This window comes from Eumetopias jubatus, unplaced genomic scaffold (genome assembly GCF_037043125.1).
Source record: "Eumetopias jubatus isolate StellerSeaLion01/CBP00866 unplaced genomic scaffold, mEumJub1_p1.0 scaffold_12, whole genome shotgun sequence".
Taxonomy (NCBI): Eukaryota; Metazoa; Chordata; class Mammalia; order Carnivora; family Otariidae; genus Eumetopias; species Eumetopias jubatus.
Genome location: NW_028274818.1, coordinates 60,846,458 through 60,871,274, shown reverse-complemented (window position 1 = coordinate 60,871,274; position 24,817 = coordinate 60,846,458). Strand labels below are relative to the sequence as shown.

General features: G+C 40.7%; 1 pseudogene; it reads left to right on the top strand.

The window, feature by feature from the left end:
• The first annotated feature begins 5,678 nt into the window (after window positions 1-5,678).
• LOC114215626 (SWI/SNF-related matrix-associated actin-dependent regulator of chromatin subfamily D member 1 pseudogene) lies at window positions 5,679-7,274 on the top strand (annotated as a pseudogene).
• The last annotated feature ends 17,543 nt before the right edge of the window (window positions 7,275-24,817 follow it).

Below are 24,817 nucleotides of genomic sequence, written 5' to 3'. Positions count from 1 at the left end.
TTATCTATTTCACACTTATTTCTTGCCAGGCACCATGCTAAGCACTCGTTTAATCCTCACAGCGATCATATGACGTGTGTGCTATTATTATCCTGCTAATACACAGATTGAAAGTTAGGCTCGGAAAAATTAAGGGATTTGCCTGCGGTCAAGAGGCTCATAAGTGGCAGAGTAGAGATTTGAACCCATGTTTTCCTAACTCGCAGTCTCTAAGCCGGTGGCCTTCACACCATTTTGGCCACATAATTTTAAAATTGCCTATGTACCACTGTATTACCATGTGCATTCAAAAGAGACACAAAAATAGAAACTTAAAGACAGAAGACCGTAAAAGTAAAATGCAAATAGAAGTCCGGATAGTTTCTCCTCACACACTAATGGAGTACCTTGTACTTCACCTTGATCAGTGCACTCTCCTAGGTCAAGTGCCTGGCCTGGACCTGAGGATGAGGAAACAAGGCTCACTGTGTACTACTGGTCTGGCCCACGATCACACAGTCAGGACAAGATTGGGTGGCCTCCCGAACTCTGCCTTGTAACTCAGGGCCTTTGCTGTCATTGTATCGCTCTGCCTCTCAGTCTGCCTCTGGCCATGGGGCTCAGTCCCAGTCTCGCGCTTGGCCAGATGCCTACGCCCCCAGCCTGGGCACAAAGACCTACCACTGTCAGAGTAGCTCCCTCCTCAGACCTTGTGAGGGCTAAGAGATGTTAGCACTCCAGCTATGGTCATTATTTGCATGAATAAGGCCAAAGTCCTCCTCGAGGCCAATTTCTCTGGGCAGAGGACCTTTCCTGCTTTCACTGGATAGTCGCTAACCTCTCCCCAGATGGATGGCATGGAGGGCTGCCTGTTGATCATGGTTCAACGTAGATTTATGTATTTGTTTTGGGGGGTAAAGTTTGCATTTGACCATACTCTTTTGGGGGGCTGAGCACCCCCCAAATTTCACATCCATCACTTCACTCGAGTGCTTTGGCAAAGTTCCAGTGATTCTGTGAGTTTATTTTCATATAAGCAATACAGACTGTGGCTCTAGGCATTCATACATTCAAAAAAAAATGTGAGTGTGCTTAAAGGGCAGGTGTCCTCAGCACATAGGGTTTTTTGGAGCCGTCAGGGCAAGGTGGCAGAGCGGAGAAGCCCCTGGGCTGGGGACAAGGTGCCTGGCATCGTGTCTTTCCCAGAAGCACGTCTGAGCATGAACATGTTGTGTCGCGTCACCAAGTGTCCTCAGCCAGGAGCCCACCAGAGACAACGCAGGCCGAGATGGCAGTCCTCCAGGTTAGGACCCTGGAAGGCCACCGAGGGGAGCTATTGCTTTATCCAGCTTCTCATTCCGCGGACTCCAAACCTTCCCCTTCAAGGGTCATTTAAAAACCTCCCAGCTCTAGCCCATTTATTTTCTCCAAACAGTTCACTCTCCCCACACAGAATACAAAGCAGTTGATAACGGAAATAGTATCATCAGTCCTTACATTTCATTTGCTTCAAAGAATAGTTTACTGAGAAGAGGATTGGGTACGGCTGCAAAGCCCTTGACTTGATCTGGTCTCACTTGTTCAACAGCTGCGTGAAGTTTCCTCCACAGGCCAAGCACAACGGCGCGCTGGACAGTCAGATGAGGAACAGACAAGATCCCTGTCCCCCGGGAGCTGCGGACGGTCTGGGAGAGAAGGCACGCACACTGAGCTGCACTGCAAGGCAGTCTGGGACGTAGTGTGGGACGTGCGCAGGCCGAGGTTTGGGTCATAACCCTGTGCAAGTTCATACCAAGCAGGGCGTTTGATAACTCCCTTTATGTCAGCCACTACTGTGACCCTGAGATGTCAGGTGGGCCAGACGCTTCCCGCTGGGGTAAAAGTAAATTCCTGGGGGTGCTCTGGGATAACACTGGGGTCTTGGGGTAACTAGACCGGTGTCCTCCCCCTGCCTTCCCTGGGGCTTTATGCCTGCATCACTGTTGGAAGATGTGTCAGGGCTCCTTTGGCAATGGGCTCCTTAACTGAATAGCAGTGACAATGATCAATCCCTCACTTGGCTTCTTCAAGCGTTCTCTGAGGGAAGCTGAGCGGAGGCCCTAAGGAGCTGGCCCACCTCCATGGCACAGAGAGGGAGTTTTCGTATTTATTCCTTTCGAGCATCCAGCTCCAGCCATCTGCTTTCTTTTTCACTGACCCTTGGGAAATTTGATTTGTCATGCTTTAGCTCACCCTGTGGGCCTAACCCACACCAGAGTGATAATAAACACAAAAGATATGTGGTCCCTCTGACCACCTATCTACACCAGCACCCACCATCCCGTGCTTTATTCCCCCCCTGCCACTGTGCCCTGATGTATGATATCTTTATATGTTTCTGGGCTTGTGGTCTGCCTCTCCTGCTAAGGCGTACCTGCCCGACAGCAGGGGACTGGGTCTGGCCGGTGTACGGTTGGGCCCCCAGTTCACAGAACCTCACCTGGCCCCATAACTGTTGGTTGGTTGAATGTATGAGCAAAGAAACAAACAGATGACTATCTTGCTCTGTGATTATCTTGCACAGAGGCTAATTCTTACCATAGAGGAGTTGTGATATTTAAGGAAACCAAAGATCGCCACCTGTCGTCACGATCCTTCATCCACTTCATTAAGTTGCATGTCCACAACTTGTTCGCTAGAGTTGTCTGAGGGACTCTGACTTCATTGAATGACCTTCCCATGTTCCAGATGTCAAAGCTCCCCTAGAGGAGGCAATTTTATCTGGGTGACAGGGTGTTCACAATACAAGGGTCCCTGACAACCTCTCAGGGAGAGGTCTTTCCATCATGTTTTAAGCAATCATTTTTTAAAAACAAGAAACAAAGACTCCTCGTGCCGCTTCAGATGTGTGCATGTGGAGGAGGGCGTGTGGTTGTAATCACACATACATACAGAGGAATGTGGTGAAATCTGGACAGCCAGGGCTTAAATGAATGTGTCTGGATGGAAGGCAGTTGTAACAGAGAAAAATGGTGGATCTGCTCAGCTAGTTGCTACATGGACATGTCTGTTTCTCTATCATTTCTCCTAACTCTCAATGCTAGATTTCGGTATAAATATGAATATTGGGATAGATGTCTCTACCTTATAGCCTGTGCTGACTAATTTGTCCTATTACCATGTCACTTGAGCTCACACAGGTCCATCATGAGTGCCACACGCTCGCAGCCTCTCTCTACCTCAGGATCGTTGTAAAGACACACAAATTAGAAGTCTTCATTGTCCCATTGAAATTAGGAAAGAGATTTCCCTCCCTTACTTTTCTTTGGGCACTTCCTTCAGAAAACTTCTAATTATAAGTACTTAATCTTCTCTGAAATGTATGTAAATCCTTTTGAAGATGAGATAGGGCTTGTGTCAGTTTTGGGACTAGGAATGTCTTTCTCAAGGACCAGGGAGCCATCTGTTTGGAATGTGAACATTGGAGGAGCGAGGGCCTCCATCTCCTAGTTTCTGTGGCAGGTTAGAAGCCTAACTTCTGTGGGTTCCTTGCTCCAGGTTTCCAATCTCCCTCCTGCCATAACGATGTGAGAAGCTTGTTTTTCCTTTGGAGAAGGCCAATTACCCCAATACCAAGTACAGTTCGGATAAACTCTGGACGACAAATGGTGCTGGCAAGTCGTCATACTTGAGGACTAGTTATTGTTTATCTTGAGAACATGTATGTAACAGGTTGTATCTGCTTAGCTACATACACGGGTACAATTTCTTTCTGTCTCTGCAATCTCTGAGCGGGTTGCCTGTGGTGCTCCTCACATTATGGCTTAAGGCTTATTCAATAACAAAGGTGCTTTCTTTCTCTACTGGCTTTGTAAAGAGGACTTCTGCATTGGGCGAAGGTTTTGTTTTTATTTATATTTTCCCAGCACCTTTCACTTTATCTCTCTTGTGGCTACCTGCTTGATTTTCCTTTTCCTCATTCAAATTCCTTTGAGAAAGACTATTATTGGTCAGCTCTCCTTCTGGAGCAAGGTGGCAGATGTTCCAACTGGCTGCCAAAGAGTAAAGTGCCCTCCTTTACTCCAACTGCGGGGCTGGGGTGAAGCTGGGTGTTCTGTCGTACTCGTATGAGATCTACACCCTAGTGGGGATTGTGTTCGGGATGGATTCTATTAGTGGTTGTGTGCCAGCAAGTATTTCTGACATGAACACATGCCGACTGGCCTATCACCCGAGACTCAAGTTGGCAATTAAAATGTAAACCTCAGACAAGCTTACCTAGTTTCTCACAGAGAAAGAAATCTAACTCGGCTCTAGAACCCGGGCTCTACTCACAGCTTTGGGGAGCCATCTTTTAACCTAAGACACTAGCCACAAAGAAGACCAGGAGGAATGGGGAGGTGGATAGGACCCCATTTGGGAAAATCATTCAGGGAGCCCATTGTTCTGGTGACAACAGCACCATTTTCACAGGAAAGGGGACACTGAGTATGATACTCACAAGGAAAGAAAAGATATAGATTACAGCAGACAAAAGAATGGAAAGTGGGAGAAAACACCGAGCGCAATATGGAGACAAAAGAGGAGGACATGAGACCCAGAGGAGGAATGAGCAAAAGCAGCAGAAAATGAGGTCCTAAATTTCAGATGATGGGATGGCAGGAGGGAGCCATTGCCTGGGTCAAATCACCTGCAGTGATTTTAAGTACTATGGATAAGAGTTTAAGTAAAATCATGTTTCTTTAGTAAAGAATTCTGTGATTCTCCCCTTTGATGGCACAGGTTTGGGGTTCCGGCTGCACTGCCCAGCTATGACCACTGTGCTCTGCAAAACCTCCCTCTCTGGAGGAGCCTCATGCAGGTTCAGAAAATTACTTTTGTCTTTGGGTTGGAGGTTTATTGGTTCTGTGCATGGCCGGGAAATCATCCCGTTTGGACTATGAAGAGTCTTGATTACCCCTTCCAAATTAGTTTGTTCTTCCTCTATTGGAACTTTTAATCAGTACAGTTCGCCAGGCGTAAGTCTGTTTATCCAGAAAGTGGAACGCCTCCAGGCTCTGCAGACAGCCATCTCCCAAAGGGCATATCATCCTTACTTAGTCCTTACAAAGGAAATGGTGGAGAAAGGAAACAAACACATACTGAGACTTACTATGTTCAGGCCCTTATGTGATGTGCTTTGTGTGAAATGTTTCATTGTATATGATGTAGATACCATTTTATTTATTTATGTCCTGTTTACTTTTTTATTGAAGTATAGTTGCCATGCAATGTTATATTAGTTTCTACAACATAGTGATTTGCCAATTCTTTCTTTCTCTTTTCTTTTTCTTTCTTTCTTTCTTTCTTTCTTTCTTTCTTTCTTTCTTTCTTTCTCTTGCTTTCTTGCTTTCTTCTTTCTGTTTATTTGAGAGAGTGAGAGAGAGCATGAGCGGGGCAGGGGGGATGGGTAGGGCAGAAGGAGAAGCAGGCTCCCCACTGTGCAGGGAGCCAGATGACATGGGGCTGGATCCCAGGACCTGAGCTGAAGGCAAGATGCTTAACCGAATGGGCCACCCAGATGCCCCATAGTGATTTGTCAATTCTGTGTATTACTCAGTGCTCATCACCATAAGTGAAGTCACGATCTATCACCGTACAACTTTGTTACAATATTTGTAGGTGCCATTTTTAAAATGGTACCCGACACCAAAAGGACTGAGTAATTTCCAGATCCGGTTCTTTGTGCAGCTGCAGCAGCAGCTCGGTGGAAGATGGCGGCCCGGGCGGGTTTGGAGTCTGCAGCTCCGAGTGGCGGCGCCGGAGCCTCAGGAGGGGCAGGCGCGGCGGCTGCCCAGGGTCCAGGCGGGACTCCAGGGCCTCCCGTGCGAATGGGCCCGGCACCGGGTCAAGGGCTGTACTGCTCCCCGATGCCCGGAGTGGCCCATCCAAGAACAGGTATGCTGCCAGGCAGCCGAATGACACCTCCGGGGCCTTCCATGGGACCCCCTGGCTATGTGGGGAACCCTTCAGTCCGACCTGGCCTGGCCCAGTCAGGGATGGACCAGTCCCGCAAGAGACCTGCACCTCAGCAGGTCCAGCAGGTCCAGCAGCAGGCGGTCCAAAATCGAAACCACAATGCAAAGAAAAAGAAGATGGCTGACAAAATTCTACCTCAAATGATTCGTGAACTGGTACCAGAATCCCAGGCTTATATGGATCTCTTGGATTTGAAAGGAAGCTGGACCAGACTATCATGAGGAAACGGCTAGATATCCAGGAAGCCTTGAAACGTCCCATCAAGCAAAAACGGAAGCTGCGAATTTTCATTTCTAACACTTTTAATCCGGCTAAATCAGATGCCGAGGATGGGGAGGGGATGGTGGCTTCCTGGGAGCTTCGGGTAGAAGGACGGCTCCTGGAGATTTGGCACAGGACCGCCACTACCCAGGAGACGGATGGCTTCCACGTGAAGCTGCCAGGAGACCTGAATGTACGGGGCACTGTCCTCCTGATGCTGGACTACCACCCTCCCCAGTTTAAATTAGACCCTTGCCTGGCTCGGCTCCTGGGCATCCACATCCAGACCTGTCCAGTGATCATCCAAGCACTGTGGCAATATATTAAGACACATAAGCTCCAGCACCCTCACGAGCGGGAGTTTGTCATCTGTGACAAGTACCTCCAGCAGATTTTTGACTATCAATGTATGAAGTTTTCATACGTTTCAACGGCTCCATGCCTTGCTTATGCCACCAGAGCCCATCATCATTAATCATATCATCAGTGTTGACCCAAATGATCAGAAAAAGTCCACTTGTTATGACATCGATGTGGAAATGGATGATACTTTGAAGACCCAGATGAATTCTTTCCTGCTGTCTACTACCAGCCAGCAGGAGATTGCTACTCTAGACAACAAGATCCATGAGACAATAGAAATTATCAGTCAGCTGAAGACCCAGCGGGAGTTCATGCTGAGCTTCGCCAGAGACCCTCAGGGTTTCATCAATGATTCGCTACAGTCCCAGTGCTGGGACCTCAAGACCATGACCGACGTGGTGGGTAACCCAGAGGAAGAGCGCCGAGCCGAATTTTACTTCCAGCCTTGGGCTCAGGAGGCTGTGTGCCGGTACTTCTACTCCAAGGTGCAGCAGAGATGACAAGAATTAGAGCAAGCCTTGGGAATCCAAAATACACAGGGCCTCTCCCGCAGCCCTGATTTGGCTGCACAGATTCGTATTTGGGCCCTGTGCTGCCTGCCTCATAGCACCTGCCTTGGTCCTCCTTGGGGCCTTCCAGGGGATGCTGTTGGTTCAAGGACAACACCAGAATGAAGAGGGTCTCGCATTTCTGTCTCACAAGACACCTGTCACCCTCTTCTCCCACCCCATCCCTTCCTGTCCCCCAGCTTCCCTTTGCCCCACAAAGTTCCCATGTGCCTCTACCCTCCCCTGGTCTACATAGGACCTCTGGATAGTATTAGAGAGAGAGACCTGTAGTGGTAATCAGTGCATTGAATGGATTGGGCCTAAGGCCAGGTGGTCTTCAAGGGGACTAGCTACACTGATCCTGCCCTTCAGAGACCCAGGAGTTGGGAGCTTTAGCCCCTTCTCTGAGACTCAGGCCTGGGGGCACTCTATAAGCTAGTTGATCTTGGCTCTCCGGATAACAGAATCCAATTTCCTTCCTTCCCTCCACAGGTTTGGAGCACACTCTCCCTTTACTTGTTGCCTGCTAGCACTAAAGGAACCCTGGTTGTTGGGCCCCACTGAGCCCCAGGTCAGTCCGCAGCCCTCTGGATGGGCCTGCTGTCTCAGTGCTTCTCTTACTCCCTCGTAGGGGGTCCACATCAGTATTAGAGTTTGTCAACTAGTGCTCCCTCCCAGCACACTCCCTGTAGCTGCTCTCTTTAGGATCCCCTGCTCTCGAGCTGTCCTAACACAGGGCATTGGGGAGGGGGAATCTTGCCTTTCTCTGTCAGAGCCCCAGGGATCTAACCTGGGGTATTGTCATTGCCAGCAGAGGCTGTTCCTTCCTGCTGTTGCTTGGAGGTGTGACTCATTTATTCACTCCACCCTGCCTCCCCTATCCCTTCATGGAGAAACAAGCCCGAAATCAAATGGGTAAAAGCCCTGGGCCATCCCTGTCTTCCTGTCCCTTGTCTGCCCAGTTGACACCCACTGGTGACTCCTAGGGCACTGAGGAGTGAAAGAGCCTAGGGCTGGCGAATAGCTCTGAGTCAGGTCTGTGACTCTTCCCTCTCCCTGCCTCACAGGACTGTGACTCCCCAGCCCCTGCCCGCAAAGCTTCAGACCCCTCAGGTAGCAGCAGGACCTTGTGATCTTGGCCCCTTGGAACTGAGATGGTTTTGCATCTTTCCAGGAGAGCCTCATATTCTTCTTCCAGGTTGTATCACCCCAAGTTAGCATATCCCAGGTTCACAGATTCAACATAGCAGGGTGGGAGACAGCTGGGCACAGAGGGGGAATTCCTTTCAGCCTGGGCTCTAACCCCACAGAACTGACAAAGCACCTGCTTCCCCACTCCTTCCTCAGGCTCCTGCGAGCACATCCTCCAGCCCCATATCCCTGCCTCTTCCACACCAGGAACAGAATTTTCTCCCCGTCTTCCCCTTCCTTGCATTATCCCATCCCTCCCTGAAAAGGTCTCCCCACAGACACTGGACAGCCTCTGTCCTTGGGGCTGAAACCATGAGAAGGAAGTTCAGCATTCCTACACAGTGTCCCTGTTGAAGATAACATTTTATTAACTGAATTATGTTTTTTTCATGGACCAAAATTTTTTTTGTACTGTCCCTTTACTGAAGTCACCGAGTTTTAATAAAAAAATCTTCTGAAAAAAAAAAAAAAAGACTGAGTAATTTGCCCAAGGGCTACACTGTGTGAAAGTGCTGGGACTTGGATTTGAATCCAGCTCTGACTACCAATGTTTGCTGTTTGCATTGACAGCTGATTAATACTTATTAGCTTCCAATTAAGCCTGTGCTAAAGACAACATACATCTCTTCTACCAGTTGCTGCCATGGTGAGACTAGTCATACCATGGCCTGACCATGGGGACAAGGATTTTGTTTTGTTAACTGCTGTGTTCCCCACACCAGTAGCAGTCTCTAACACATGCTAGGTGCACAAGAAATACTTGGTCTTATTTGTGATGGAATGAATCTTTGTACTGTGAGCACAGAATCCAGCACACAGCACCTTTCAATATGTATTTGTAGAAATGAAATGTAGTTTCCCCTCCTACACTGTGAGAATTTCAACAGAGATTTTCTGTTTTCCAACTAATGGCCCCACCATCTCTACACTCTGTCTATTTTTCCAAATGAGTTCTACATTTTATGATTTTGTCTTATTAACCATGTGAGCCCAATTATTGGTGTCAATCATGAGAAATCATCTAAATGGAATTTATTTTCTTTGATGTTTACAAGGAAACAAAAGAGTACTCTAGATGGAAAGAAATGTATCTAGTTACCTGAAAACTGATGCCTAAGAGCCAAAAATGGTCAGTTTGGAGAATGGGTAAACTGCAATCATTCTGTCGAGAAAGCCAACCTGCCTTCTACAGACCATTAGGGCAAAAGCAGTAAGATCTATTCATTCCTTGAATCTGACTACCAGTTATTCTTAGATTATTCTTCCTTGAACTTGTTTTTCAGTCCTAATCAAATCCAAAATTCAGTTGAGGGGTACTGAAAGGTCCTTCATGAGCAGTGTAAAAAGTATATATTTCAGGGGTGCCTGGGTGACTCAATCGGTTAAGTGCCTGCCTTAGGCTCAGGTCATAATCCTAGGGTCCCCACTCAATGGGGATTCTGCTTCTCCCTCTGCCCCTCCCCCATGCTTGTGCACACACGTGCACTCTCGTTCTCTCAAATAAGTAAATAAAATCTTTAAAAAAATGTATATATTTCTTTAGGATTAGAAAGTAAAACTATGTTTTAGGAACCAATGTGAATAATGACAAACATCTGAATCATACTGTGCATTTATTAGAATAACAACTTTCAAAGTTATGTGATGATTCAGAGACCTGAATCTGGACTTCTGTCCTGTCAATTTCTAGCTGTTTGACCTTGAGTATTTTGCTTAGCTGTACTGAGTTTCATTCAGTTGTTGATCTTTAAAATGAAGAAATTAATGCTTTCTCTTCTGACTTAAAAGATTTTTTTCTTCTTTTATTTTAATTTTTTATTGTTATGTTAATCACCATACATTACATTATTAGTTTTTGATGTAGTGTTCCACGATTCATTGTTTGTGCATAACACCCAGTGCTCCATGCAGAATGTGCCCTCTTTAATACCCATCACCAGGCTAACCCATCCCCCTACCCTCCTCCCCTCTAGAACCCTCAGTTTGTTTTTCAGAGTCCATCGTCTCTCATGGTTCGTCTCCCCCTCTGACTTGCTCCCCTTCATTCTTCCCATCCTGCTATCTTCTTCTTTTTCTTTTTTCTTAACATATGTTGCATTATTTGTTTCAGAAGTACAGATCTGTGATTCAACAGTCTTGCACAATTCACAGCGCTCACCATAGCACATACCCTACCCTTTCTTCTTTTTAAAGTAGGATCCATTCATCCATGGAAGGACATTTAGGTTCTTTCCATATCTTGGCTATTATGAATGATGCTCCAATGAACATAGATGTGCAGATACCTCTTTGAGATACTGATTTCAGTTCCTTTGGACATACACCCAGAAGTGGGATTGCCAGGTTACATGGTAGTTCAATTTTTAATTTTTTGAGGAACCTCTATACTGTTTTTCATAATGGTACAAATTATGAATTTGAATTATTTCAAATTCCCAGTTATAAGAAGGTAAGTGCTGAGGATCTAACGTACAGCATGGTGACTATAGTTAATAATGTGATATTGCATACTTAAGAAGTGTTGAGAGTAGATCTTAAGCATTCTTACCACAAGAAAAAAGAGTTAACTATGTGAGGTAATGGATGTGCTAATTATCTCGACCTTGCTTAACATTCTACAATGTGTGTGTATATCAAATCATCACATTGTACACTTTAAATATATACAATTATATTTGTCAATTATTCCTCAGTAAAGCTATTTAAAATGCTACTAGACACATGGAGTGAAAATCCTCAGAGACTAGAGATTTAGAGAACATGTCCTGCCTCTTCATTAAGAAGTTGACAAAATTTTCATAGACTTATAGGGCCAGGGAATACAAATCATTGGCTCTACATATCTCTAAAGGTAAAGGAGAGCAAATGAGTGTCTTTCACTAAAAAAGGTCCTTAGTGTCCTCAATAAATTGTTAGAGTATCTTAATTTCTAGATTCCCTACATAAGACCAACACAACTGACTTTTTAAAAAGTGAGGAGAGTAGACTTTGGTATACAGTATTCTAAATGATGGATTTCACTAACTTTTAGTCACTGAGGTGAGTGGTTTTGGGTTATCAGATATCTGGCTTCAATCAGGATATGAATTTTGTCAATCAAAGATCAGGCTCCTGATAAGATAGGAGAAAAGATAGAAGCCCTTTAAAAGAAAATGTTTGATCCCAGTGCAATTCTACAATTGCACATTTCCTCTGCTCTGAAAGTGAGAGGTGAGAAACTATAGAAACAAATACTAAAATGGGAAGAATCTTTGGTATATTTTAAATTTGCGTTAGTATTGAGTTATATTTTGACACTTTGGGGAGGAAGGGAGCATCTCTAGTGGCTTCTCTCATTCTGGGGCCAAGCATCTCATCAGTAACCATTAATGTATTCATGACAGTTGATGATTAATTTTCTATATAGTAGAAATATCTTAATTGATACTGGAAGAAAATATTCTCTAAACATTTTGGGAACTAGTTGATGCATTGTATTTGGTTTTAACCCATGTGAAATCATCAATAAGCAATAGTATAATGCCATGGAACAGACATTTACATGACAGGTTTTTTTTTTTAAGTAACAAAAACTTCTATTAGAGCATTGAAAATATTTCATTTAGTTTCTTGCAAAAATTCTATCAGACTGGTACTTTTATTAGCTCTCAATTCATTAAAATATGAGAAAATTGAGGCACAGAAATTACAAGAGAACAAAGCATTTATTGTATGTTTGTGACAGGAAGTTAACACAGATACCCAAATACATGCAGTGAGCTAGCCCTGTCTGGATGCTGACTTCAAAAGTAAGCTTGGGAACTGTAGTGGGTTGAATGATGTATCTTCAAAATTCATGACTACCCAGAGCCTCAAAATATGACCTTACATGGAAATAAAGTCTTTGAGGTATAATTAGTTAAGGAGCTTGAGATGAAATCATCCTGGATTTAGGCTGTTCCCTAATCTAATGATTGTGGCCCTTAAAAGGAGAGGAAAAGGCACAGAGGGAGACATATAGATAAGAAGTCCATGTGAAGACAGAGGCAGAGATTGGAGTCATGCTGCCATAAGCTAAGGAGCACTTGCAGCCACCAGAAGCTGGAGGAGGCCAGTAACAATTTTTCTCAAGCTTTTAGAGAGAGTAAACCCTGCTGCCACCTTGATTAAAAATTGCTAGCCTCCAGAGGTATGCAAGAATAAATTTCTGTGATTTTAAGCCACAAAGTTTATGTTAATTTGTTATGGCAAACCTAGGAAACTAATCCAGGAACATACAGGTGGGACTTATAGTATAGAAGAATGAGGAATTAGGCAAATCTTTTTCCAAAAAGCAATAACAGAAAAAAAACTCATTTTATAGCTCTAAAAATTGATAGAGTCATAAACTTTGAGAAGCAGTTACTCATGAAAAATGAGCAAACGTTAGGTAAGAGTAATCTGAGGCATGCCTCTCTCTAACTTGGGCTTAACAATCAATTTGAGGTATTAGAAGAAAGAATCAATGAAATTGAAGATGAGTGAATAGAAATTGCCAATCTGAAAATCACAGGAGAACAAGAATGAAAGACCTGAATAGATCTTCAGAGGCTTATGGGAGTTTCAGGAAACAGTGAGAGAGACTAAGGGGCAGACAAAAAAACATTTGAAGGAATAACAGCTAAAAAAATTCCTGAATTTGAGGGGAAAAAAATGTACAGATACAAGAAGTTTGACAGACTCCAAGTAAAATAAACACAAAGAGAGCTACATCTAGAAAATCATAATCAAACTGTTGAAAACCAAAGACAAGGAGAAAATCTTGAATACAGCAAGACAAAACTGATTCATCATACACAAGGGTATGTAACAATGTGACTAGCAGCTACTTGGCTTGTCATTTAAAAAGAGAAGGCCTGAAGGCAATAAAATAAAATATTCGATGTGCTGAAAGAGAAAAAAAAATGTCAGTTAAGAATTCTCTAACCAACAAAACTATCCTTCAGAAAGAAAAGTGGAATAAAGAGATCTGAAGGTAGGGGCGCTTGGGTGGCTCAGTAGGTTAAGCGTCTGCCTCTGGCTCAGGTCATGATCCCAGGGTCCTGGGATCAAGCCCTGCATTGGGCTCCCTGCTCCACAGGAAGCCTGCTTCTCCCTCTCCCACTCCCCCTGCTCGAGTTCCCTCCCTCGCTGTCTCTCTCTCTCTGTCAAATAAATAAATAAAATCTTAAAAAAAAGGAGAGCGATCTGAAGGTAAAGGCCGAGAAAATTTGTTGCTTGTAGACAATACTTACAAGCAATACTAAGGAAATCATCTTGGAAAAAGTGAAAATGTGGTAAATATAAAAGACTGTGTGAATATATGTTTTCTTTTTTTCTCTTCATTTCTTTAAAAGACACAGGATTGCATAAAGCACTAATTATAATTGTATTGTTGGATTTGTAATATACATAGGTATAATATGTATGATAATAATAGTACAAAGGAGAGAAGGAATAGAGCTATATTGGAGAAAATTTCTTATATTCTATCAGAATTGTTAGTATTAATCTGAAATAGTATTAATCTGAAATTAATCTGATGCATATTGTAATAGTGAAATAACTAAAAGAGGACTTAAATGATATAATAAAAATATTTGTTTAACCAAAAAAGAAGGCAGTAAAAAAGGAACAGAGGAACAACAGCAAAAACATGAGCCATACAGAAAGCAAGTAGTAAAATGGCAGAATCAAATCCTGCTTTATTATATTACATTAAATGTTATTACATTCAATGTATGATTACATGAAATGTGAATTGACTAAACACTCCAGACAAAAGGTATTAAATGCCTTTCATTAAAATGCACTAAATGTGAATGAACTATACACTTCACTAAGAGACTGCATATAAAAAATAAAAACAAGATCCAACTGTATGTTGTCTACATAAATTCAAAGACATAAACAAGTTGAAAGGAAAAAATATAATATGGAAATAGTAATCATAGCAAAGCTGAAGTGTCTCCTAATATTAATATTAATATACTCTAGAATAACAGACACATCACTGACTTCAAGAGAAAAATATTACTAGAGACAGGGGCTCCTGGGAAGCTCAATTGGATTAAGCATCCAACTCATGATTTCAGCTCAGGTCATGATCTCAGAGTTGTGAGATTGAGCCTCATGTTGGGTTCCACACTAGGTGTGGAGCCTGCTTAAGATTCTCTCCTCCTCTTCTGCCACTCCCACCCTCATTCTCCCTCTCTTACAAAAAAAAAAAATATATATATATATATATATATATATATATATATATATATTTCTAGAGACAAAGAAGGACGTTTCATAATGATAAATGATAATGATAAAAAGGGCCAATTCATGAAGAAGATATAATAACTAAAAATATATATGCAACTAACAATGGAGTTCCAAAATCCATGAAGCAGAAATTTATAGGATTAAAAAGGGAAGTATACCATTCACTTATAATAATTGGAGACTTCAGTAATCCACTCTTGGTAATTGATAGAACAATACAGAAAAATAGCAAAGATCTACAAGAGTTCAACGAAACTGTCAGCCAACTTGTACTAGTCAATATTTATAGAATGTTCCACCCCAAAATGGCAGAAAATACAATCTTTTCAGGAGCACATGGAACATTTTTCAGAATAGATAATATGCCAGATCTTAAAACAAGTTTCCATAGACTTAAAAGGATTGGAATGATATAAAGTATGAGTAAATTAGAAATTAACAATAGAATGAAATTTGGGAAATCCTCAAATATTTGGTTATTTAAAAAACACACTTTTAAATAATCCATTGCTCAGAGGAAAATTCACAAGAGAAATTAGAAAATACTTAAATTGAATGTAAACAAAAACACTGTATATGAAATTTTATGAGTGGCTTTAAAATGGTACAACTACTTTGGAAAATGGCCATTTCTTAAAGAGTTAAATGTAATCTCACCATATGACCCAGTAATTCACTTCTAGGTGTCTAGAAGAGCAATAAAGACATATGCCCACAAAAAGACTTGCATATGAATTTTTATAGCAGCCACTACTCATTATAGCCCCCAAACCAGGAAAAAAAAATCACATGTATGTTAAAGGGTGAATGGATGAACAAAATGTAATACATCCCTTCAATGGAAGGCCATGTGATAATGAAAAGAATGAATCTGTGATACATATTATAAAATAGATGAACCTCTGAAACATTATTCTACATATTATATGATTCCATTTATATAAAATGTCCAGAAAAGGCAAATTTATAGAGACAGAAAGCTGATCAATGGTTACCAAAGTTTGAGGATGGAAGTGGGATTGACTCCAAATGAACACATAGGAACTTTTGGGAGGGGATAGAAATATTCTAAAGCTAGATTTGTGTAATGGTGTGCAAACTTATACATTTAGTAAAAAATAATTATATTGTGCAATAGATGGCTACATTTTATGTTTTATAAATTATACCCCAATAAGGTTGTAAACATAATAAGCAGCAAGGGGTAGTGGGTGGGGAGTTAGATGAACAATGTATTTACAATTGTTGAAGCTGGTTGATTCACGTGAGAGTTTATTATACAAACTCTTCTGTTTTATGTATGTTTTAATATTTTTATAATAAAAATATTTTAAAGTCAATATTAAAACAAAATTAATAAAATATAAGCTTGGTTTTCTACACTTCAGATGTCTAAAATACATCTACCTCTTTAAAAAGACAGGGCATAGTCCTCAAGTGTCTCATCAGATAATTCAACCACGAATTAAGTCAATTCAATCTAACAAATTTTGATTGAACATCAACTATATGCAGGGTTTTATCTTGATGCTTAAAACATTCTTTTTTACTCCTCCAGTTCTTGATTGGTTTAAGCAGATAGTCATGTCATTGTCTTAAAATTGGGTGTTTATTATTTTTCACTGAACTTTCATTATTGTCAATCATGTAAAAGAATATTCTATTCTATATCTCTCTCTAGATCATCTTCCTCTCCCATGTTTTATCTCTATATTGTAGAGGTTTCTTATAGATAATGGGAATTTTTACACCCACAATTCAAAATATCCAATTGCAAAAGTAAAATACTTTGCAATCTGGTAAGAGAATTGGGTTTTGGAAAAAGTAATTAGCCCCCTCAGGTGATGTCCAGCAGAGACAGTAATTCAATGCTATGCTCTGAGTGGCAACAAGGTCTTACTCTCTAAAACTGATTTACTTTATCTAGAGAAGACATGGGTGAATTCCTTCCATCCAAGGGTAATGTACTCAACTGAAGAAGCCAGGCATAATTTTCAAGTGACCTATTTGAACATCTAAAAAGGAATAGAGAAAAGGAAGAATAGCTTCAGAATGTTTTGCATTACCTGCTGGCCATAAAAATAGACTCACCCTTAATTGGATATTGGAGATACTGCATTCACAGACCTTATTAAAATATATATTTGGGGGCAATGGTTAGAGCCAAATGAAGGCTGACTTCTTTCTCTTGACTGTCCCTAGGTATCATCAGGCCAGAGTAGTCTTTTTTTTTTTTTAACATTTTTTAATAAAGATTTTATTTATTTATTTGACGGAGAGAGGCAGCGAGAGAGGGAACACAAGCAGGGGGAGTAGGAGAGGGAGAAGCAGGCTTCCCACTGAGCAAGGAGTCCAATGTGGGGCTCCATCCCAACACCCCAGGATCATGACCTGAGCTGAAGGCAGACACTTAATGACTGAGCCACCCAGGTGCCCCAGGCCACAGTAGTCTTAACTTCTAGAATTTAGGTACAGTGTCAGAAAAGTCAACATAAATGAAACAAATTAAATCTCTGTAGTAGTAGCTAAACATAAGAGATAAGATTTTTTTTTAATAAGATTGTTCTTATTTTTTTTATTTTTTTAAAGTCTTTTTTTTTAAAGATTTTATTTATTTATTTGAGAGAGAGAATGAGAGAGAGCACGAGAGAGAAGAGGGTCAGAGGGAGAGGCAGACTCCCCGCTGAGCAGGGAGCCCGATGCAGGACTTGATCCCAGGACTCCAGGATCATGACCTGAGCCGAAGGCAGTCACTTAACCAACTGAGCCACCCAGGCGCCCAAGAGAGAAGATTTTAAAACCTTTCAAAAGCTTAACAGAGATATAGGAAAATCTCTGAAACTTTTATCAACAAAACAAAGCAAATAAAAAAACACTTGTGTGTTTCTGAAATCTCCACCCTTCTTAGGACTCATAAAAGAGCTCCAGACTCAGAGAGATCAGAAAAAATGCTTTGAAATGAATGTTGAATTTACCAGCATTAACAGGGACTAATGTAAGATAAATTGCATACCTATTAATGTTACACATCAAGTAATATCAATACCAAGTATTATTGTGTATAATCAAGAACAAACAAAATTAAAGAATATATATATTATATATGTATACAATTCTTATATGTTTAATTTTCTATATATATTTTTCTCTATATATTATATTAATTATATGAATATAGTGACTAATTAATTATAGATTAATATATATAGTGACTAAGGAAGAAGACACCACCTCTGAGAGATATGCAAAGTAAAATAAGAAAAAATTATCCAGATTACACCACCACCTAGATGAAATGTTTGATCTGTTTGACCAAACAACCATGGAAAGACCTTTCAACTTGAAAGGAATAAGGCAAGAGATACAAGTACATTGGTCAGTGAAAAGATATGTGCCATTGGAAATTAAAATTGAACTTCTATTTTGTAAGTCTTCTTTTCATCCTCTTTTTCTTTAAGATTTATTTATTTGAGAGAGAAAGAGAGTAAAAGAGAGAATGCATGACTAGGGGGAGGAGCAGAGGGAGAGGGACAAGAAGACTCTACACTGAGCACAGAGCCCAATGCAGAGCTCCATCTCACGACCCTGAGATCATGACCTGAGCTGAAATCAAGAGGCAGGCACCCAACTGACTGAGACCAGATGCCCCAGTGTTTAGTCTTAATTTAGCTAGTGTGAGTTGTGTGACCTTGAAAAAAATAATTCACTTCTCTGGGTTTCAATTTCTTTACTTGTACAATTGAAACAGAGATTTGGTCAGCATTTTCCCAATTGTCTCCTTCAAAATGAAAGTCCTAGAACAGTGCTCAGTCTGTTAGAACAGCTAGACATCTGCATGCAAAAAAAAAAAAAAAAAAAGAAGGAAAAGAAGAAGAATCTAGACACAGATCTTACACTTTTCACAAAAACTAACTCAAAATGGATCATAAACTGCAATTTAAAACACAAAATGATAAAAACTCCAAAAGATGACATAGGAGAAAAACAAAGTGAACTTGGGTTTGGCAATGACTTTTTAGATAAAACACTGAAAGCACAGTCCACTAAAAAAAATTATAAGTTGGATTTTATTGAAATTAAAAACTTCTGCCCTGCAAAACACTCCTCTGTTCAGAGAATGAAACAAGCCACAGACTGGGAGAAAATATTTGCAGAACACATGTGATAAAGGATGAGTATCCAAAATATACAAATAATTCTTAAAACTCAACAATAAGAAAAAAAGCAAGCCAATTAAAAAATAAGCAAAATATCTGGACATCTCACCAAATAAGATATAGAGATGGCAAGTGAGCATATGAAATGATGCTTATTTTATCTTTATGCTTATTCCACATCATATGTCATTAGGAATTTGCAAATTCAAACAAAAATATACCACTGCACACCTATCAGAATGGCTAAAATCCAAAACACTGGCAATACCAGATGCTGATGAGGATGCTGAGCAATAGCCCATTCATTGCTAGTGGGAATGCAAAATGGAACAGCCATGTTGGAAAACAGTCTGACAGCTTCTTACAAAAATATGATCCAACAATTACTCCCCTAGGTATTTATGCAAATGAATTAAAAACTTATGTCCACATAAAAACCTGCACATAATATTTATAGCAGCCTTATTCAAAGTTGCCAAAACTTGGGAGCAACCAAGATGTCCTTCAGTAGAGGAATGAATAAACAAACTGTGGTACATCCATACAATGGACTATTATTCAGTGATAAAAGGGAATGAGCTGTGAAACCATGAGAGACCTAAATGAACCTTAAACACATATTACTAAGTAAAAGAAGCCAATCTGGAAAAGAACATCCTACATGATTCCAACTGTGTGATATTCTGGAAGAGGCAAAACTATGGAGGTAAAGCTATGAAGTAAAAAATCAGTAGTTGCTAGGGGCTTGGGGAGAGGGAGGGAGGGATGAATCGGTAGAGCACAGGAGATTTCTAAGGCAGTGAAACTCTTCTATATGATACTGCAATGGTGGATACAGGTCATCGTACATTTGTCAAAACTCAGTATGTACAACTCAAAGAGTGAAACCTAAGGCAAACTACAGACTTCAGCTAAAAATAATGTCAATATGGGTTCATCAATTTTAACAAATGTACAACACCAATGCATGGTGTTAATAATAGAAGAAACCAAGGCAGGGGGAAGGTTAAGAGGGTATATGGGAACTTCATACTATTTGAGATTCTCTTTGTGATTCATATAGAATTTTAGATATGAGAGACTGGGAAGTCCTATGATAAAGAAGCATGTTTAACATTATTTATCCTAGAATTTCCTAAATTTATTTTACCCTGAATTTTTCCCCCAAGGAAATTATTAACATCCTGAGGAACTAAAGTTTCACAGAACATTCTTTGGGGATTGTTTACTGCAATGATCATTAAGATTCTTCCTAAATCCAAAAGGAATATGTAAAGGTATTCTAGATTGTTTTCTATTAAATTTATATGGTTAATGTAAAAAAAAAGATTCTTCATAAATCTGAAAATCTTAATTTGCCCATTTGGTGAATTTCTTTAGTAGAAATCAATCATCACCAGATGATTCTGTAAAGTCAAGTTTCTGACCCTGCTGAGTCAGAGCCAGACTCTAGACCCAGTAGCCTCAGGAGAGGATGTGGGTGCTTTGTGAGCTCACTTCAGCTCTCTGACTGGCACCTGGTTTTACTACCACTAGTAGTAGTGAGTTCCTTATTTTGTTAATGAAGTCTATAGAATTTAACAGGTTAGCTACTTATTAAGTAGAAAAGATATCATATTCTTATCTAAGATTACAAAAACAAGTAACAATCCATACATTGCACTGATTCTATTGAGAGGATTTCTCAATCAAAATCACTCCTAATGTGAGAGTTAAAGTGAGATGTCAAAGCTGGAAGTGGTGTTTGCATGAGAGGTATGGAGCATGACTGTACATCTTGGGGACATTTACTCAATAAATACTCATTCACTGATGTGCTGTTGAGTGTTCATTATGTCCATGAGCATTGATTATAATTTATTGTATTTTTTATTTTTTATTATTTTTAAAGATTTTATTTATTTGACAGAGAGAGAGATAGCGAGAGTAGGAACACAAGTAAGGGGAGTGGGAGAGGGAGAAGCAGGCTTCCCGCAGCCTGATGCGGGACTCGATCCCAGGACCCTGGGATCATGACCTGAGCTGAAGGCAGCCGCTTAATGACTGAGCCACCCAGGTGCCCTTATTGTATTTTTTAAAACATATTTTCAGGGGCGCCTGGGTGGGCTCAGTCATTAAGTGTCTGCCTTTGGCTCGGGTCATGATCCTGGGGTCCTGGGATCAAGCCCCGCATTGGGCTCCCTGCTCAGTGCAAAGCCTGCTTCTCCCTCTCCCACTCCCCCTGCTTGTGTTCCCTCTCTAGCTGTGTCTCTCTGTCAAATAAGTAAAATCTTAAAAAAAAATACAAAATAAAACATATTTTCACTTTAATTTTCTTTCTGACTTCAGAGTATCAAGTAATATTCTCTCTGATTTGAGGAAGAAAAGTATTATTCCTCTATCCCGCCTTTTTTTCTAATTTCTCCAGGCTGGAAGCCTTCTTTAGGAATGTCAGAACAGTCTCAGTAAAGAAAAAAAAAAATCCCCAAACTGTCAGGGAAGGGCCTGGCATGGCGGTGGGAGATGCTGTGCTTTATGTATAGGACTTCCTAACAGACTTGGGCCACTCCCCTTCCAGAAGCACCTTATCCATTTGGTCCTCTCAATGCAGCTGCAGGATATGACCACTTTCAATGACTTTCACTGACTCCATTTCCTTCTAGCCACTTTCAACCTTCTTATTCTTGACCCCTTTTCCTCTTTAGTCCTTTGACCTAGCCTTTGGTCTCTGACTCTGGGTTCAGGCTGTTTTTGCTTCGATGATGTGTGGTCGGGTTTTTATGGCTCTGAGTGGCCAGCATTTTGCACCACCATCTTTTTCATGCTTGGTCTGGAACTTCTTCCACCACAGTCATGAGTAATGTGTGCACCTCTTTTCTGTCCTCATTCTCCATCCCCATTGGCCAGTGAAGAAGGGCTAGGAGAGGTTTGATACCTGCCTCTTCACCTTATTCCCAATCTTCTGCACAACTTCCTGTGTAGAGAAGTTTGGGGACCCACTACGGATCTCTGCAAGTGCCTTTGACTTTCCTTTTTGCCTCCTACTATGTAGGAACTGCTGAGGGATTAGAGGAAGAGAAAATAAAGAGACTCATATTTATCATGTGCCCATTGCACCAGGGACTGTGCTACTTGCTCATTGAATATCTACATCACTGCCATTTCACAAAGGGGATGACTGAAGCATTTACTTAACTTTTCCCTGTGGAGGAGCACCAGGGTGGCTCAGTCAGGTAAAAGTCCATTTCTTGATCTCAGCTCAGGTCTTGATCTCAGGGTCATGAGTTTGAGCCCCATGTTCGGGTCCATGCCCAGCAAAACAAACAAACAAAAACAAAAATTTTCCCTATGGAAAAAAGTAGAAAAGGGCAGAACTGTGATTTGAACATAGTTCTAGGTGATTCCCAAGCCTCTTGCCTCTCCATCTTAGTGGAACATCTATTTATGGACATACGAACCAAAGGCTAGAGAATCATATATAATTAAATTTGAGTTTCATATTATTTTTATGATACTACTTAATAAATGTTAATGAATGCTAAACATATTCCTCCCTTCATTTATCAATAAATATTTATTGAATAACTTCTAACTATAAGTCAGATGCTGTCCTAAGCATTTGGGATATATTATTTTTTAAAATGACAAGAATCCCTGCTCTCATATCACTCACATTCTAATGGGTAAAGAATAGAAAATAAGCAATAAACACAATAACAAATAAACAAATTGTAAAGTATATTCAAAAGTGTAAATAAACTCGGGAAAAGAAATAGAGCAAGATAAGGGGGATCAGCACAGGGTGTGGTTCAGGTGTTTACATTAGAATTCTAATAAGGGTGACACATTGCATTTGGTATTTTGTCTTAAAATTATTTTATTCTTTTTTATAAAGATTTTATTTATTTATTTATTTGAGAGAATGAGAATGAGAGAGAGAGAGCACATGAGAGGGGGGAGGGTCAGAGGGAGAAGCAGACTCCCTGCTGAGCAGGGAGCCCGATGTGGGACTCGATCCCGGGACTCCGGGATCATGACCTGAGCCGAAGGCAGTCACTTAACCAACTGAGCCACCCAGGCGCCCTTAAAATTATTTTATTCTTAAGAATCCCTGACTACAGTCCCCTTTTTATCATGCCCATGAATATTTGGGAGAGAAAATGGGTCTTTTGTCTTTTAAAACAATTCCATGTTAGGAGCACCTGGGTGGCTCAGTCTGTTGGGAGGCTGCCTTCAGGTTGGGGTCGTGATCCGGGGTCCTAGGATGGAGCCCCGCATCTGGCTCCCTGCTCGGAGGGGCGCCTGCTTCTCCTTCTCCCTCTGCCTGCCGCTCCCCCTGCTTGTGCTCTCCCTGTCTCTCTCTATCAAATAAACAAATAAAATCTTTAAAAAAATTCCATGTTCTACATTATGCTGATTACTTTGTTCTGTCTTTTGTCTTGCTGCTCTGTATTTTATGTAAACTGGTAGTTAAATCTAAAAAAATAAAATAAAAAAATCAAATGGGGTGGTCATTGAGAAGATGATATTTGAACAAAGATACCAAGAGAACAGCTGGCTGGTGGAAGACTGTCTAAGGATTCTGGCAGGACTAGAGCAGAGCAAACAGTGTGGAGAGGGAGGAAAGGGGTGGGAATACAGAGACAGAGGCACATGAAGGCCACCAGAAAGGCTTTCCAATTTCCTCTTCTGCAGTAGGGAGCCATCGAGGGTGTTCAAACAAAAGAATCACTAAGTTTAACAGAGTGCCGTGTTGAGAATAGACTAAGATAGTTTAATATCTAATTTTTTCATTGTGCATTCACGATATGTCATGCAGATAAGGTTACATCTGGCCTACCAAGATCCAAATCTTGGCAAAAGTTCATTATCCTCAGAATGGGCCACTGAGAAGAACTGGCTGTGTGTGAAGTCGAGAGTCAATGTAGGGATGGGGTGTAGGAGACGCAAGGCAGAGCAGCAATTAGAGGAGAGTGTGCCTCTGACTTAGCTGTCTGAGCCTGTAACCTCGGCCTTATTCCCAAGTTTGTCGCCTTTGATGTGCAACATACTTTTCTCCATTTTGCAGAATGATTTTGGTTTAAGAAATTGAATTCGCCCTAAAAGATCCCATCTTCAGTTTCACATAAAAGTTTAAATTTTAGTGTGAATGACAAAAGAAAAACCACTTTGGGCCCAATTCAGATTTTTATTTTTTTTAATTTGGTTTATGCAACTTTATTGAAGAAAAATAAATCAATTACTAGCAGAGCTATTAGTTGATCATTCATCCATTGACAACTTGCATCATTTATTCAGTGCTATATTAAACAGTGTACTGGAAGATAGATTAACTAATAGCTCCAAGCCTCCTAACAATTTAAATGAGAATTACAAAATGTTTGAGACCCTATTTTGGAATACAAAGGGTGTTTGACTTCCAATTTCCATTCTCTGTAGAACAAGAACAGGTCATTCCTTTATTGACATGCATGAAATACATCACATTTTCTGCTCTGCTGATGCTATAAATTCAATACCAATTCTCCAGGCACATCAGTTATGAGCATAAAGTATATATGTAACCTCAAATCTCTAACAGTGGAAGTCTTAAAAAAAGACTGGGTGCTAGAATAATGCTGCTTCCTTTGATGTGACAACTGAACATCCATCTCCCTCCCCTTCAGATGATTTCTTCAGCATGTTAGAGCAGTGAGGAATAGTTTTAGTCTCATAACCAAGTTAGAGTGAAAACACTGGCCACATAATACACATGCTCCATTTTTTAAAAAATTCTGAATCTTGGGCCACTGTTCTCTTGTAACTACTTTACAGTTTCTAAAAGCAGTTATTGTCCAAAGCTGGAAGAATTTAAGTCTTCTCAGATGAGCATGTGAATGAATGGAGGGAGGTAGACAAAAAATAAAATAAAAAAAGATGAGGTCTGATAGGGAAACAGCTGGATAAGAAAATCAAAAAAGGAACAGTAATTTAAAGTTTATTCCAGCTATAATGCAGGTTATTCTGACTTTTACTTTTACTTGAAATAGTCTGTATATTTGGAATTTGAATATCTTGTCTTGACTTCATGAAGCA